Genomic DNA, 13,114 nt, shown 5'->3' with positions numbered 1-13,114 from the left:
TGGGACCCTGGCATCTCCCAGCTTGGCTGAGTGGAAAAGTGCATTAACAGGAAAACCTGTCAAAGGTTCTGTTCCCAAAACGAATGCTCCAGTAATCCAATATTTTATTTTATTACCATACCTGTAATTTTTGCAAATTGCACGTTTGGCTCCAGTTGATCTTTCACACCATAATTAGCTCAAGTGACAGCTTTAATGTTTTAAGGCACTTGAGGAGAGAAATATACCAGGAGTCCTGTAATTCTCTTCTCTCAGGGATCCCATCACCCTTTTTTGAGCGAAGTCTGTTGACATCTACCAACAGTACTAGAACCGTCTCATTAATCTCGTTTCTTTTTGGGAACCTGAGATACTCTAAGCGGGCCGTCAGAAAGGCCAAAGGTCATAGCTGTAAGGAGTAACAGATGCGGGCTTTCACAGTCAGCCATCTGCTTCCTCTCCACTCCCCACCCTGGTTTCTTCTCTCAATGCCAAATGCATCCCATGCTCCTGCCAACCTGAGCCTCAAACTCTCCCTCCTTTTATCTCCATGCTTTCGCACATGCAGTTCCTTCTACCCAAGATACCTTTCCTTATTGGCCTGACCATTGGATTTGCTTTTGTCAAGACTCAGGCTGTTCCTGGCTTCTGGAGAAAGGCAGAGCTGCAGTAGTGTGGTGGCCAAGCTTGCTGACTATGATATCAGACGCGCCTCACTCAGAGTCCTGCCTCTGTGACCTTGAGCAAGCACCCTAACCTCAGTAGCATCCATTTTCCCATCTGTTAAATGGGGACAAGAGGAGATCCTTCAACAAATGGCAGCTGCTGGGATTAAACAAGTCATGTGACTCTTTGCCATCATTAGTAGCACACAGCTACTAAGCACTGGGTGAATGCTGGCCCTGAGTGTTGTGGCGGGGAGACGCCTTCCCTGCCATGTCCTTTGACCCCCTCACGCTGAAGAAGCTGCCCCTTATTTATGACCCCATCGCACGTGTGCTGGCTCTAGGGCGGCAGTCACCGTACTGGTTATTGTCACTTTGTCTTTCTCCTTCTTTAACTGGAAACTCTTCAAGGACAGGGACTGGGACCTTAAAGTCTTCATTTCAAATGCCTTATATAGCACCTAATAAACATTTTGTAAATAAAGGAATAATTTAATAGAGTTCCTCTATTCTTTTATTAACTTTTCCATACCGTGATCTCAATTGAGTTTCCCATGAGATAGGCAAGGCAGAAAACCACATTTTATAGCTGATGGCAGAATGAAATGAGCTTTCCAAGGTCAACAGCAAAATAGTGACAGAGCTTGGGCTTCACTGCGGGTGCCTGACTCTTTCTGGTACTCCTTCAGGAAAGGAAAAGAGCACACAGATGAAAGTCTCGGGCTTTGGAAGTAGCCAGACCTGATTTCAAAATCTACCTCCTACTCACCTGCTGTGACCTGGCCAAGTTATTTTTCTGTCTGAAACATCCATTTCCTAGTCCTTAAATGCTAGTAGCCACAGTACCTATTTCGCAGGACAGCCCTGTACCAGGAGCGTAGTGAGAGCTCAATACATGGTAGACATTATGATGAGGATGAAGTTGTGGTCCCTCACTACAATACAGATGCCAAATCCCTCAGAATGCATCGTAATCCCCAAACAGCAAATCCAATGGAGCAAGACAAGCCTGTGAGTGGGTGTGGGTTCTGTCTCCCAACCCTGCATTATGGGGCACTTTGCTGTGGAGAAAGAAAGAAGAGAACTGTCTATATCATCTCCACTGCCTTCCTCGCTCTCTTCCATCAGTCTCCTGCTGAGTCCACGGGCACGGAGGTGCTGTCTTTCTGCACTGCAGCGTCTTTCACCACCCCCACGATTTAATTTATGCCAGCCACAGACTGCTTCTCCGATATATCTCAAGTTCAGCTCTTGTTGCTGCATTGTAACTTGAGAAGGGATGGTGGGTGGGAACATTTGTCAAGGATACGGAAAATGAGACATCACACGTTCCCCAACAACCAGGACGAAGCACTGTTATTTTGTTTGCATACTGCAGCCAAGGATTCAAAGTGGAAAAATGCCCTGCAAGAGGCTCCAAAAATTAAAGTCACTGGACCTCTGCACTTTTTAAAAGATGTTTTTCTCATTGATTCAACATTGCTAGTAAGTACCAGGCTTGGTGGGGAATTCAGAAGTGAAAAAGATAAACTGTCTAACCCCCAAGCAAATAGCTATAAAAAGGGAAAATGAGATGAGTAGGGAAATTATTCTAAGCACAATGGAAGGCTGTGGGAGCCGAGTTACTGCACGTCCGAAGAGAGAAAGGAGCATACATTTGAATTCATTCTTGAAGGATGGGAAAAAGGCAATGCAGGGAGAGAAACAGGGTTGGTGATGGCACTGAACAGAGAAAGTCGGAGCACACAGCCATCTGGCTGAGGTGAGGGAAGTTTGGGGCCACTCATGGAAAGGGGTGAGAACAGGCAATGAAAGGCCAAGGACTGTGCTGAACAGGGGCTGATGACAACATCAGATCTGCGCTCCAGGTGTCTGTCCTTTGGCAACAGCGGGTGGGTGGTCTGAGGTTGAGGGTAAACTGAGGCACAGAGAGCTTTGGATAAGTATTTTGCTTCAATGATCAGAGGACCAGGGGCGCCCATTCTCTCATAAATGGTTTGTACCCAGTTATGGAGCCAGGTTCATAATTTCCCCATTGCTTCTTCCGTTGGACTGTCCTGAATTCTGGTGCTAATTTTAACAGCAAGATACAATTACAGAAAATTATTAGAGAAGTGATGAAAAGCCACATGATGGCTAAGTCACAGCCTCTGCCCTTGAGTAATTGAAGCAAGAGATACCAAGCCATAACCTGATGAAAAGAACCACTCGTTTACATTCATCCCACCCACCCCACCCCGCCATTTCTTCTTAATGTATGGGCTGAGCAAAGCACATGTGATGAAGGCTGAAGTGGTCTCCTTAAATAGCAACCCTTCAATGTTACCCAGCACCATTGACTAAGGAGCATCACATTTTCATCCTGTGAGGTTGAGAAGGGCAATTTGAGACAGGGCAATGGAGGTGAGCCAGTCTCAACAACCTGCTCAGGTCAGAGGTCACATTAGGACTAGACCCCAGAATCCCACTGAATATACTTAGTCTGTTCCTGGGATGGATGGACAGAGAGAGACATCTGGTTGAAGTGATGCTTTCTTCAAAGGAAACCAGCTAGAGCTGGTCAGCTGGAGGATGAGGTCTGCACTTGTGTTTTGTAAGCCAAGAAGAGATGTGTAACATCTCACTGCTACTTAAGCGGGCTTGGGATCATGTGCAGTCTAGCTCTGACAGTTTTTGTTTGTATTTATGGCCTAAAGAGAATGGAGCCTCCGGTAGCCAAGCAAAGAGAAGGATTCTGAAAATCCAAGGTGAAAGAAGAGTGAGAAGGCGGGCAGGGGCCACTGAGGGCATGCTGGCATGACTGGGGCCCCCTGGATGGCCTGAGTTATTGTCTCATGGGTACCCTTCCCGGCACCTGTGGAACAATTTCACGCATCAGAATAATAATGATCCTGAGATCATAAGGAGTATGCTGCGTAAGTGCTCCTAATGAGTTTTATGGATTCAGAAGAAACAGATTTATTTACCAAGGCAGCCTGGTTGTAAAAATAATATATAAAGTAATTAATCACCCGACTGGAAGCTAACTTTTACAACAGACACTTATTTAAAGCAGTAATAATTCTACTGCATGTTAACAGCATCAGTAAAAATTATGATATTCAAACCATGTCTTCTACATGAGATACAAAATTCCTCCAAAATTTGGTATAGCAAATTTCACCCAGGAGAGCTCTTAGAAATAAGCTAGATCACTTGCTTTTATCACATAAATTAAGCAGCACTAAAAAACTACTCTTATCTTTTCCGACCAAATCTACTCTATTTAATATTCAAATACCTGGAATTCTATCACTAACAATTTAGTCTTTTTGGGGGACTCTCTCAGAATCCTGGTTTTTGAAAGCAAATACCTCTCTCTGGAAAGCGCGGATACAGTGCTAACAATTCTAGGTCTGAATTCATCCTGCAGTATCCTAACTTCACCACTAGATGTTGGTCTTGTCGTTTTGATAACTGAAAAGTTGTTTTGCCCTTTAGAAATAATGTTAAAGTTACTTTTTAAGATATGGAAAACTTCTTCTTAAAAAGATTGAACTAATCTGACTAGTTCTTAATAAATAGCATATGTGTAAACAAATAAAGAACTGTATAAAAAATAATTCAACAGATTCAAGTCAAGGTTTCTGTGTCGTCTTCTGACAGCTGTACTTGGATCTTCATTCAGAGTCTGTATGTAAGTTACTTGGATGATCTACTGTGGGTTTAACAGAATCTGGGCCTCTGATTCCAAAATCCTGCTGAGTCTTGCAGGTTTGCCAAGTTAATATCTTCTGACTTACCAGCATGGGGTTTGCAATGAGCTAATTGGTTTGTAAGTTATCTGAATTAAATTATTCTCCCTTAGTTCATCTAATGAGCCTGCCTTTTGAAATTTTTCCCGTTTTCTTTCAGCAACCAAGTTCAACTAAAAGAAAAAAAAAAACTGTAAAATGGTTCTGTCCCTTGCTTCTTGGTTGGCCTGAATGTTTAGTCCATCAGGATAATGCTTGAGTAATTACATCCGTATAGACTCCATAAAGGAAGCCATAGGCCTGAGTCTACAGAAGCTGAATAGGGCTGTTGAGGACAGGACATGTGGACATCACTCACTCACAGGGTCACCAGGAGTGGGAACTGACTTGACAGCACACAACCACAACAAAGCTCCAGGACAACTTAGCACTTTGAGGGGAAGCTGGGGAAATCTGGCAGTCCACTTTGGAAGAAAAGACTATCCATTAATCATAACCTCAGTTGCTTTAGAAGATGATAGTCAAGTTTACAGCTTGGAAGCCAGCACTGATTTCTTATAACCAAAACGAAAATAAAATGATAGGTAGTACACAAAATAAACAACAACGTACATTTACCTACAAAGGAATCAAAACATAAAGTCATTTACACTTAATGAGTCTTTTGGGATTCAAGATCAAGACTTGGAAAATAAAACAAACCAACAGAGAAACTGTCAAATATTAAATGTCTACCTATTATTACCCAAGTAATGTAATATTTTATATACATTATCTTATTTGACCCTACCAACATATCTATAGGCATACTGGACTTTCTGTACAGATCAGAAAATTAAAACAGAAGAGGTATTTGCTCAAGACTCTCCAGTTTGTAAGTTGTGGGCCTAGGATGTGATTTTAAGTCTTTGGACTTAAAATCCAGGGTCCTTACCCCACATGACAACTAGCCACACGAGAATTTTCATTGAGGAAATGATGCAACTGGGAGCACAAAGCCACTGGTGGCTGTCTGTGTGGGCGGGTGGAAAGGGGGCATTGATGGGCAACACTGGGTACCCTGCAGTGACTAAGGTCACACTTGAGTGACTCTAACTTTCTGTTAGATCTTAGCACCAAATGGCAGAAATACAATGTTTAAAATTTTCAAAATGGAAGAGAGAGAAAAAGGAAATAAAGAAAACGTGAGCAATCCAAATGAAGGTGGGAAAAGAGAAAAAAAAAGCATAGAAAAAGCAGGGTAAACAGAAAGCATAAAATAAGATGGTAGAAATAAACCCTAGTATATTAGGAATTATAATATATGTGAATAGACTCAACTTACCAATTAAAAGCCAAAGACTGTCAGACGGGATAAAAAGAACAAAATCCAGCTACCTGCTGTTTACAAGTGTTTACCAAGGAGTTAAGATTATAGATGCATAATAAAAAATTAACTATTTACCAGAAAGATGTAACAGTTTTACATCTGCATGCACTTATTAACATAGTTGAAATATACATAAGCAAAAGTTGGAAATCTATAAAAAGCTGAGAATCCCAATCTTTAACACTTGTCTCTTTGTTACAGATTTGACTGGAAAATCCAGTTAGCAAACTTGATCTAATGGATATACACACAATGCTATAGTTACCAAAAAGAGGATACACAATCTTTCCAAATACCCACGCAACATTTCTAACATTGACCAAATACCAGGTGGTAAAGCAATTCTTAACAAATCATACAATCAATAAAAAATCATACAGACCACATTCTCTGACCACAATATAAGTAAGTTAGAAATCACTGACCAAAAGGTAAATGAAAAAACCTATATGTTCAAAGATTTAAAGATATGCTTCTAACTAATCTTGGGGTCAAAGAATAAATCACAATGGCACTTAGAATGCATTTGAACTGAATGACAATGAAAATTCTACAAAACTCACTTTGAATAATGCAGCTAAAGGAGTACTTAAGAGGAAATTTATATTCGTAATTTCTTATATTAGAAAAGACGAGAGATGGAAAATTAATAAGCAAAATATTCACTTCAGGAACGTAGAAAAGAATCAAAGAAAAATTTCTCAAATTAGAGGGAATGAAATAATAATAAACAGAAATTAATGAAATGGAAGACCCAAGAAAAAATAGAAAGGATCACAAAGTGGAAATCCTGTCCATTGAAAATACTGATATTATAAATAAGCCTTTGATAGAATTAATCCAGAAAAAAAAGAGAAGACATGCCCGACGAGCATATGAAAAGGTACCCAACATCACTAATCCTTCGAGAAACGCAAATTGAAACCACAAGGAGATATCACTTCACACTTATTAGGATGGTCACTATGAATAAAACAGAAAACAACAAGCTTTGATGAGAATGTGGAGAAGTTGGAACACGTGCACTGTTGGCAGGAATATAAAATAGTGCAGCTGCAATGGAAGATGATATGGAAGTTCCTCAAAAAATTTTAAAAAATAGAATTACCATATGATCCAACAATCTCACTTCTGGGATTATACTCAGAGGAATTGAAGCGGGGGCCCAAAGAGGTATTTGCCCACTCACTCACTCAAAGCAGCATCGTTCATAATAGCTACAATGTGGAAGCAACCCAAGCGTCCATCTACGGGCAGATAAACAAAACGTAATATATCCATACAATGGAATATTATAACCTTATAAAAAGCAAGAAGATCCTGCCGTATGCTACAACACGGATGAAACTAGAGGATGTTATGCTAAGTGAAATAAGCCGATCAGAAAAAGTATTATTCCACATATACGTGGAATGTGCATGAGGTTTCTAAAGCTGTCAGACTAATAGAAAGAGAAAGTAGAATGGTGGCTGCCAGGGGACAGAGGGAGGGGAGACAGCGGTTATTATTTAAGGGATGTGGAGTTTCACTTTCAGAAGACAAAAATGTTCTAGAGATCTGTTGTACAACAATATGAATATACTTAACACAACTGAACTGTGCGCTTAAAACTGGTTAAGATGGTAAATTTCATGTTATGTATTTTTACCGCAATTGAAAATTTTTTAAAAGAGAACACATGAACAATACAAATAATGAAAATGGGACATAACTAGAGATAAAACAAAGACATGAAAAGAATAATGGAATATTACCAAAACCAATAATTTTATGCTAATAAAATTGAAAACTTGCAACGTACAATTGTCTGTAAAAATAGAGGATCCTAATATTTACTCAAGAAGAAATAGAGAATCTTAATGATCCTATAACCATAGAGATATTGATTTTTTCAGTTGTTAAAATGTATACAAAATAAAACACCGTATCTGGATGATTTTGCAGGCAAGTTCAATAAACATCTGAGAAACAGTTTAATATTATATAAATCTTTTCAAAAAATAAAACATGAGGGATCTCTACCAAACTCGGTTAATGAGATTGGTCAAGATCAGGCAAGGAATATGGGAGAAAGTAGAGGTTAATCTCACTTTATGAATATATATGCAAAAATGGTCAGTAGATATAAACAAACTGAAGAACAGATATATCTATATCTATGTTTGTCTGTCTGTCTATATCTATCTGTCTACCTACCTATCTGTCATCTATCTATCTGATTATAGGAGTGTAAAGATGATTTAACATTAGAAAACCTATTAATGTAATTCATCACACTTACAGAATAAAGGAAAAGAACATATGGTTGTATTTATTAGTGACAGATATGTCTATATTACTATAGATACATCCATATTATTTATAGACGAATTTCAACAACATTGAAGGGAATGAGTACTACTAAGCTCAGTCTGCTGGTTACCTCTGGAAAGAAAGATGAGGAGAACGAGGAAGGGAATTCAGGAAAACTAGGCGGGGGACTTTGTACCATGCCTTTTTGTTTTAAGATCCTAAGTAAATCTGACAAAATATTAAGATTTGACAGATGAGCAAGAGCTATATGGCGTTTATTATAATGGTCTTTATACTTTTCTGCAAGCTGTAAAAAAAAAGGATTTTTAGCTGGTAGTACCTGCCTAGAAGTTTTTCAATAAAAATCTGTTATTCATTTTTTGACTTCAAAATATAGATACAAACTGGGACCCTGAAATACACACACACACATCTTTAGGCCCTGATGTCTACTGCTTTTTTTTTTATTGAGGTAACATTGGTTTATCACATCACATAAATTTCAGGTGTACATCATTATATTTCGATTTCTGTGTAGATTACGTCATGTTCACCACCCAAAGACAACAGCCTGCTGCTGTTGACTATCCCCTCATCTGACACTCGTCTTCGGATGGGGCTGGAGGAAATGTGGATAGAGCTGATTTAAATGCTTTGTGTGTAAGACTTTTTTTCTCTACATATGAGATGGAATAATAGAAATAGAAGTAGTAAAACTATTTGGTTTAAGACGTTGAACTGAACATATTCATCCTCTCTGCTGAGACATCAGTAAAATGATAATTAAAAAATGAAAAAATATCTAGTCTTACAACAGTTTACATGCAGATTACGAAACAAGAGACGTGGACAGATTTTGGAAGTCAGTTGCAGATGAAAGGGTTTAGACCCATGAGGTGAAGTGGAGAAACGCAAAGCCCACAATTTGCATGGAGGACACCACGGTGAGGAGGCTGCTGACCTGCCTAGAAAGATCCCTGGAGCGGCTCCAGTGCAGAGACTGCAGATGAAACAGAGGGCAGGAGTGTGAAGGGTACAGAGCCCTGGGGTTGGTGGGTGCTCTTGTGGCACATTTGATCCCCCATTCTCTTTCCCTAACTCCCTGTTACCAGCCTCTAGCAGGACTGCAGGCATTCAGGCATCTGGACCACTTCCCCTCCCCCAGCCTCATCCTACTACATAAACACTAGGGGAAAATGGCAAGTGTTTCTGAAGAAACGCACCAAACTATGTAGGGAGAACCATGGAAGTGTGGCTAGTGGTGCCTGGGGAGAAGGTCTTCCACTTTCTACCATTTGGTGGTAGCGGTGCCAAATCTTATCCTCTCACACAAAAATCACTCGGCAAACCCGCCCACCCCCACCAGATCCACAGGGCTCCCAGGGAGCCCTTCCATTTTATTAGGCTTAAATATGAATAAACAATCATGGATTGTTTTGAAGAAACTCTGTTATAGAGAAAAGAAAGCCGAGGAAACGGAAAATTTGACCCTGGAGGAAACTGGTAATTCAGTAGACAGACGTCAACTTCTTTTTAAACCTCATTACTATATGTAAAGAAATTAGAGATTACATTATTCTTGTAAAACAAGAATCAGATGCTATGATAAAAGAAAATAAGAAAGAACTCTTAGAAATACAAATCAATATGTAAATACAAGTCAAATAGTGAAAATACAAATAAATTAATAGAAGTGTTGGAAGAGGCATTGTTTTCTGAAATCTACATACCCAGGCAGATTATCAATGCAGACGGAGGGCAAGCAAAGGCACTTTTCGACACACAGGGATCCAGGAACTTCACCTCCTCATGATTCTTACTGGAGGATGAGTGCTGAGTAGAGAGAGGAAATAAGTGACCCAGGAATGAGTGCAAACCAGGACTAAAATAAAGGAAATCCCAGGATGCAGGTGCTATTGCCCTGCAGGGCGATCAGTTCTGATTGAACAGGAGGGTGCAGTGCTCAGGGCTCTGAGACTAAAGACTCCTTGTCTCGGGGAGCATGATCAGCAGTCTGGACAAACCAAGGATACCATAAAGGCCAAGACAGAAAAAAAACAGGGTAAAGAAGTTAGAAACTCCAAAGAAAACAAAGGGGATGTTTAAAAAGGGAAATATAATCATAGCATAGATCTTCTGCAATGAACAATATTTATATAGTTAGAAAATAAATGCCACAGATTGGTTTTTGACTTTTGAAATCAACAGAGACAAAGCAGAGAAGACTATTTTGGGTTAATATAGACATAACATAAAAGTCAGCAATCTTAGCATTTTAATATCTTGTGAGAGGATGGTGCTGATAAACACACACAGCCTCATTTACAATAGCAGTCCCAAATTGGTGAGTCAAAAAGTAGGGGCAAAAATAAATGGTTTACAGATGTGGGGGTAAATATCTCTCCAGGGAGCAGAAATATTCCAAATTTTGGTGGAAATTTTCCTTTGGAAAATGTCCTTAGAACATGTGGTAAATCCCATTATTTTAAAAAGTATCATTGGTGGCCATTTTTACTTTTTTTGGAATTGGTCAAAAGTCACTGAGAACCCAAACTAGAAAACAAAGTTAAAGATAAAGCTGGGTAACACTGTAAGAAAAGCATGACATGACCATGAAGTAAAGCTAACTGGTTGCTTTGTGTGGCTTATAAACTGACTCTAACTCAACCAAAAAGTTTCAAGCAATGAAACTGTACCTGGAATAGAGGCTCAGCGTTTTAAAGGGGTATTGGTACGACAGCACTCCAACATGCAATCTTCTCACGCCTTGTTCTATTCTATTATGCTATTCAAATATGAAGGCATATATTTGGAAAAAGAATGTTTAACACATTCTAAACTTAAATTGGAAATTATGAATTAAGTTCTTTCTTTTCAGTTGAGACGTAAAGAAGCCATCTTTGAAGCTAGAAAGACGGAGAATTAATCACGTGTCTATTTCTTCTCCCATCTTTCTAGATGCATAGTAATGGGTAGCTCCCCTTCCCAGCACTGATAATCTGGTAGAAAGTTCAACCAAGCCTATTGAGAAAAGGAAACAGAAAGAAGTTGTATAAATTCCTTCATGTAAAAGGGAATGCTCTTCAGCTTCACTGGCTACTTTCAGCTCTGGCCACAAACAGAGAACTGATTTTGCAGTAAAATCCAAAATCCAATAAAATCCATGGCCCTGGCCTTAGAACGTGAAGCACTGGGGCTAAGCCGACTGTGTGTAGGCCTCTGCACAGCCCTCCACCCTGCCCTGGGCTGAGCTCCAGCTCCGTGCAGGGTGGCTTGGCTGTCCTGGCTGCTTTGTCAGTGCCGAGAGACGGGGACATCTCCCTCCCTCTCTCAGAGAGGTTGATCAGTTCCTTCTGCCTCCACGCAAGTGGAGTTAAAGCAACAAAAGAACATTCATTTATTCTTTTTAACCAATAAGCATGTATGTATTGCATCTGTGGCGCCTTTTAACAGCTTTGAGATATAAGTTATATACAATAAAATTCACCCATTTAAAGTGTCCAATCCAATGGTTTTGAGTATATTTATAGAGTTCTGCAACTATCACCATAATCTAATTTTAGAACATTTTCATCGCCCCTGAAAAGAAACCTCATACCCATCAGCGGTCACTCCCCTTCCCTCGCCTTCACGCAGCCCTGGACAGCCACTAATCTGTGTCCTGTATCCATAGATTTGCCTATTCTGGACATTTCATATAAACAGATCATACAATATTTTTTTATGACTGGCTTCTTTCAGTTAGCATAATGTTTCAAGGTTCATCCATATTTTTTTTGTAGCATGTATCAGCACATCATTCCTTTTTAATGCCAAATAATATATTCCATCACTAAATTACATTTTATTTATCCATCTGATAGTCACATTTTATTTATCCTTCCAGCTGATGAACACTTGGGTTGTTTTGGCCTTTATGAATACGCTGCTATGAATATTCATGTGCCAGTCTCTGTGTGGGTATATGTTTTCAATTCTTTTGGGTAGCTGCCTAGGAGTAGAGTTGCTGGATCATATGCAAACTTTGGTTAACATGTTGAGAAACCACCAAACTTTTCCAAGGTAGCCGCACTATTTAACATTCCCACCAGCAATGTTTGAAGCTTCCAATTTCTTCACATCCTTGCCAACACTTGCCATTGCCTACTTTTTAAATTATATTCATTCTAGTGGGTGTGAACTGATATCTCATTGTGGTTTTGATTTGCATTTTGCTAATGATTAATGATGCTGAGCATCTTTTCATGTGCTTATCAGCCACTCATAGATCTTCTTTGGAGAAATGTCTATTCAAATCTTTTGCCCAAGTGTGTATTCTTCAAACATTTTTTGCTCACACACTAGAAGAATTTTGAAATCTTATGTAACCCTTCTTTTAATCTAAAATTGATACCTAAAATCTTTCATCATAAGTTTAAATAATTATTAGTGGCAAAAGATGTAATTTCCAGTGTATTTTAAACACAGACATTTAAAAATAAAATTAAGTTACTCTTTTAAATACATAAAAAGGAATCTAAATACACACCAACATGCTGCCCATCATCATTCATTTAAAAAATGCATAAACAAGCTCTTTCTCCTTCACCAATTTGACAGCTCCTTTTTCTCCTTGAACTCTTATTTCCATGACTCTTTCCCACATTATTTTATCCCTAATATAATATATCTTATGCTTGTAAATTTTGTATTATAATTCTGTCATTCTTCTCTGCAATAAAAATAGGTGTAAGAATTATAAATTAAATATTTTATTTCATGTAACCATAAGCATCTAAGTATTACAAAGTTTTCTGGATCGAATTATGAATACAAGTACTATTAGAGTGTACACAATTGCTCAAAACATGGCTATCTCATAAATTGTAGTAAGTAATCATTAAAGAATGAACTTTTATTTGCAATGCATCTCTTAATTCATATATGCATTCATGAATGAATAGTACTGATTGCTAGAATGAATAATAATTATATTCCTTCTTTTCAAAACACACACACATATATATAATATAAAATTGCTGAGAAATCTTGTTTAAGCTAAATAAGTATAAATGTATACACAAGTATACATAAGT

This window comes from Equus caballus, chromosome 2 (assembly GCF_041296265.1).
Source record: "Equus caballus isolate H_3958 breed thoroughbred chromosome 2, TB-T2T, whole genome shotgun sequence".
Taxonomy (NCBI): domain Eukaryota; kingdom Metazoa; phylum Chordata; class Mammalia; order Perissodactyla; family Equidae; genus Equus; species Equus caballus.
This window is presented reverse-complemented; position numbering follows the sequence as displayed.